This window comes from Haemaphysalis longicornis, unplaced genomic scaffold (assembly GCF_048455015.1).
Source record: "Haemaphysalis longicornis isolate Haplotype H1 unplaced genomic scaffold, Haemaphysalis longicornis Haplotype H1 scaffold_4, whole genome shotgun sequence".
In the NCBI taxonomy this organism is placed as follows: domain Eukaryota; kingdom Metazoa; phylum Arthropoda; class Arachnida; order Ixodida; family Ixodidae; genus Haemaphysalis; species Haemaphysalis longicornis.
In genome coordinates, this window is record NW_027526361.1 from 104,049,186 (window position 1) to 104,054,765 (window position 5,580).

Here is a 5,580-nt window from a genome sequence, read left to right on the forward strand (position 1 = left end):
GTTGAGTTGGGGCAGAGGAAGCGAGCAGAAAAGGCGCGATAGATTACGTAATTCTTAACGTGCTGCTAAAAAGTTACATCTATCGTTAGATAGATTTACGTAGCTATACTGTATGTACTTTTGCGCTTGCCCGTCCTCTCGTGCGTTGGAGAACTGCCGGGCTGCATTGAACTTCCGTGGACAGGAAGGAGTGTTTTTTTTCTTTTTTACAATAAACGATTTTTTTTTTCAAACTTCCCGCGCTTGGCTTATTCGCTTACGCTCTCGTGCGTTGGAAAGCACCTCCTCTCAACGAAGGCCGCTCAAGTGTTCTTTACGACCCGCGAATGTTACTTTCTTCTTTTTCTTTTTTTCAAACTCTGCGCGCCGCTCGTTCGCTTTGAGAGCCCTACCAGCACTACTACGTCCCGTGCGTTAGGAAACACCCCCTCGGCGCGAAGGCCTCCCAAACGTTTGGCTAGACCTGCTACAGGTCAGACACGCTAGACCGACGAATAGTGGGTGTTCTATACTTAGCTTCAACAAAAAAAAAAAAAAAAAAAAAACTTACTTCTTTCTGGTGTGCTCCCAAGAAGTTAACCTTGAATGTCGTCACCTTGCTACAGTAAACTAGTTCACTGTAACCGTACGCAATGTCAGTAGCGTTACTGAGAAGTGCGGTGCGACACCACGTCCAAGGGTGCGGCTCTCAGCCCGTTTCCGTGGTGTAGCGGTTATCACGTGCGCCTCACATGCGCAAGGTCCCCGGTTCGATCCCGGGCGGAAACACATTTTTTTTTTTCTTTCAGGCGGGGCTGTTATTTTGTAGCGTCGAGGAGAGACCTGAGCATCAGTGGAGGCTAGGTAATGTAGTTACAGGGGTCATCACGCAAGCAATCAACGTGCAACCAATCCTTTTTAATTTTACTGCAACCAGTAAAAATCAAGCAATGCGCCTGAATCGTAGAACATGAAGCAATTGTAACCAGCGTGTCGATTTAGAAAGAGAGGTCTCATTAGGCGGCTCGTTGATTTGATCTTGGGGACAAAAGTTCAGGGCGCTGTGTTCCAATGAAGTAAAACGGACGTGGGAACATCTTCAGTTGCACGTTGTGTTGTTCATAACCGCATCAGAATACATTTAGTCTTGTATTTCTGACCTGTAAAATTGTTATAGGGTCGTAAAAAAAGAACGCGGCACTTAACGCAATTCGAAACAGTCCTTTACGAAAAGAAAAAATTCAGCAGCCCCTGGGGCTCAGTGACTGCTTTCCCCTCAACCCTCCCACCTCTTCCCTCCCCCCCCCCCCCCAAAAAAAAAAGAAAAGAAAAAGAAAGGTGCACGCACGATGTGGCACCTTACAAACAGCTGTATTGCCAGTCGATCGACAACTTTGCAGAACAGTGTTGGCTCCAATGCCACAAAGAAGCTTAAAAAGCGAATTACCTGATTTTGAGGAAATCCCCAAGGTGGAGTAAGTTCAGGTAAAGGAAAATTTGACATCCACCACAATGAAGCCCTACGGCTATATACAAAGGAAAGCTGCACCGCTTTCGTCCTGGTACAGGATTCGAACCCTGAACCACCGCCTAACCGGGGAAGTCGTTCTACCAACTGAGCTAACCAGGAGGCTAGCCGTTTGTTACGCGAGAGCGGATTGATCAACGACTCGAAGTGATGTAGCCGTAGGGCTGCATTGAGGTGGATGTCAAGTTTTCCTTCGCCGGAATTAATTACCTGAGTGAAGGGGGAAAAACTTTATTTTGAGCCTGGTGATTTGTATAAGTACACACTAAACAAGGAAAAGATTGAAGACACTACCGCGCGGCAACATACCTCCCGACTGATTATCTTGAATATCTTGAATTGTCTTGACTAAATCTCGACTATTTATCTTGCAATTGACGGACAAACGTCGCTGAGCAAGGTGCACATGCCACAGGATGGCTAATTGGGGGATATTGTGTGCTTGCATGGCGGGGAGCAGCGCAGGACAACGGGAACTAAAGGAGGCGAAACAAAACAAACCGGACAGGGTTTATGTGACCTAGAGGACATAGTGATAATAGCATAGACTCAATGACATAAAGAAAATTTGCACTTTGTTTCATGTGTTCTCTTCCGTTTGTCACCGTATTTTAGCGCGAGTGAACGTACAGTGTGTACGAAATTACCGAAATCTTTCCGGGCCTGAACAGACACAGAAAAGTTTGACGACACGTGAGCTCTTCTTGTGGGTTCTGAATGCGAAAGCATTGATGTTCTATCATTGAACGTCTGAGACTATCTGCTTCCGCCCCGGGATTCGTTCTCGTTCTTCGTTCGTTCTCCGTTCTCTGGCCGCTTGGGACGCTTTGATTCGCGATCGCGCGTTAATTTCGCCCCTGCACGTTCGTGTTAAGCCCATTCTTCATGGTTCTTCAAGCCCGTTCTTCATTAATACTGATCACCTGGGGACTTTTAACGTGCACTGCATGCACTGAAACCTCTACACATGGGCGTTTTCACTTTTCATCTCCATCAGAAAATATGCCGCCATGGCTTGGAATCGAACCCGCATCCTTGAGGCCTGGATGTTTATCTGCTAGAACAACAACAAACCGCCTGGGCCAATGTTTTTCTGCCTAGAGTACTCGACGTGCTTTTAGATGCGGAGCATCTCATGCTCGGGGCTGTGTCCCTCCCTCCCTTGTTCACCGTCCGCACTCTACTGCGCATGCGCGTCTATTCAGCCCCGTCAGCGTTTGGGCTGACGTCATCGCAGTCCACTGTAAAAAGAAATAGTTAGGCGGCGCCCGGTTTCGATCCCGCGACTCTCCGACCGCAACGGGAGGTACGTGGCGCTCTTCCCTCTGCGCTAGACGGGAGCATGCGCTACAAACGCGCCTTATGTCCTTCACTCATTAAAACTACGTCAAGAAGCTACTGATACAACGAAGGCACGCGAAGCTGAACGTCAACGGAAGCGACGAACAGAAAACTAATGGGAACTAATGGGACAATTTCATTCTTAGAACTTGCGTCAAAAGTGTCTACACAAGCACACGTTCACAACAAATTGATTTATTTGGGTGCGTAAATTCACCGTGTATTGCGTATTCATTGTGTGAAGGCATTTGGCACCGGAAATGAGCATTACGTGCAATGGCGATAATATAATTAATATAGGTCTAAATTTAACGGCCGGAGATGCCAACTGGTGTACGCCACTGCAAAACTCTAGAACTGTCTTATTTCAAAACGCAAATCCCGAAATGTAAATTATAGACACCCAATATCTCCCTTTCTTCTATCCTTTTTTCGGGTGCAAATTTGTGCAACATGGATTCTTATTTCTGGTCAAGTGACGCCAGCTCGGAAGTTATGCCCTTTCTGGGCTAAAATCGGCATTCCGTAATTATCTTCTCAAAACTAACATTTTTGGTTCGCCAAAATAATATTGTTGATGTGCCTATCGGGAGAAAGCAGAATGCTAACAAGTCAGTATCTACGCAAATCGTTCGTGCTTTATTTTTCATAGGTAGCCCTGACTGCATAGCCATATAATTATATCAGACAATATCTGTTTATCTACAGTTAATGAGTCATGCAGGGCCAACGTTAAAGGTGGCATAGCGGCGTGCATATGAGCCGTTCACAGCCATTTTTCCACTTGCAGGTCTTAAAAAAAATTGAAATGGTTGCTGGATACGAGTTGCCTAATCTTTCAAGCACACGTGCGGAATATGCTCGCAGGCGGTCACTAGATATTGAATTTCCGGAGGACACGTCTCGATATTAAGTTTTCAGTCGCCAACAAACAGCAGCTGGATGGCTTCACGCGTTTCATGTGTCTACACGGCAAATATTTTTTTCTCTATGCTATGTAGGCGCGCCAACGTTCCTGTCGTGCTCCTCTCGCAAGGCGCGATGTCTGCTCGCGCTCTTGTATGCATATAGGGTGCTCCATTTTCCGGAGATTCAAACCTGATTCAATCCTGTATGGCTATATAATAGGATTACAGATGAAAAATTCTTCTGGAACCTAAGGCTTACGTTCTGTGAAGGCGTAAGCCTAGGGATTATTGAGGACTTGTTTACTCTTTCTTCTCTTTAGGGTGCACTACAGTTTCCCTTAAGACGGCTTCGTTGCCGTCGTCGTGGACAGTCCGCCATGTTAAGCATCGTTCCAATTCGAACAAAGCAGTCAACGAAGACTGCTTCGAGGAGACGACATCAGTCTGCAGAGGTGCAGGCTACCTTCCTGTCTGAGCTAATAAGTGACGCCAGCGCCACCTTCTTGCGTATTAATGTTGAAACAAAAGCGCTTGTTCTTTTAACGAAACATTTAGTGTAATTTACTAGTGGTTAAGTTGATTTTGTTTAATTTTTAAAATACGTAATATTTGTAATATTAATGGTAATGTTATTTACAAAACCTGCGGCTTGCGTGTCTCAACATGTCTGCTACGTGGTTGTCGTCTGCGTTGGTGTTGCGTTCGGAAGCGCTGCGCGTTCATATTCTTATTCCTTTAGACGTCTATAGTTAGCCTGCTTCGTAAGCTGTCTACCAAGCTGTCCGTGAATTGGAACGCAGCCTTAGTTTCTTCGTCTTTGGACGCGAAATCACTCAGAGAGGCAGACTGACCGCTATTCCTACGGCAGCCTGCAGCTTCCCACAGTCAGAGCACTCCTCCGCGTGCCCTTGTTATCCGCACGTGCCGCCGAGGGCACCTATGACGGCACACGGATCAGGCTAATGCTTATTCCATTCTTTCCGGATGCCGGGATCGCACTGTAGTTAGAGCAGGGGCCGGACACTTCGGTTAGTTTCGGTATTGGAAATAAGGTGTCGCCATGACGGTGGTAGCCAAGCGTACATTCAGCAACTTTTGCGTATGTGGCCTTATTTTTTCAACACACGCAGCAATAAAGTAAAGTGATGCTATAATGTTAAGAAATAAAATACGTTCTTGGCTATTTCCTTTTTTTTTGACACCCTATTTATTTATTCAGTCGCTTCAATCGTTGCGCGACGGGCGGCGCTTTCGCTCTCATCTCTTCAGCTGCCATCGCGTTCGTCTGCTCCTGCCGCTTTCACTGTGTGCACGTGCAGAAGTTTTGTAGTATGCCACTTGTAGGCAAAACTTTTGGTGTCTGTGAGTGCGAACGAGCTCAAAATGTCAGAGAAACTGAGAAAAGGACGCAAGGCGTGCTGCGCTGCTGTGTGGTGAGACAACTCGGGGAGTATTAGAATATTTCGCTGTGCTTATAGCACAGCGAAAATTTTCCGCTTCCGATCCGACGGCAGGTAAGCACACCTTTCATTCACTCTAAGTTATGAAGAATCAAGCGCTATCCTTATCAAAAAAGCCGCAGGGTGAACCGAAAAATCTTCGCCTGTTGCTTTACAGGGAACTTCTTTTTGTTTGGTACAACGTCTTTTTTCAGTAATGTTGTAAGCATGTGAGGCCACTCGTCATCAGTTTCTCATGAGCCGATTGATGCCAGGGGACGCGCAGACGGCAAATTTCGCTTCGCTATCGGTTTGGTGAGCGGTTGCTTTTCTTTTTTTCCACGAGAGGAAAGCTTGCAAATTATGTTTGCCGAATGTGCTTGAA

The 5,580-nt window shown here is 46.3% G+C and overlaps 1 non-coding gene across 1 annotated transcript; it reads left to right on the forward strand.

The window, feature by feature from the left end:
• The first annotated feature begins 695 nt into the window (after positions 1-695).
• Positions 696-768, forward strand: Trnav-cac (transfer RNA valine (anticodon CAC)). Its single transcript has one exon. It is a non-coding gene; the product is annotated as a tRNA-Val (tRNA).
• Positions 769-5,580: the final 4,812 nt, after the last annotated feature.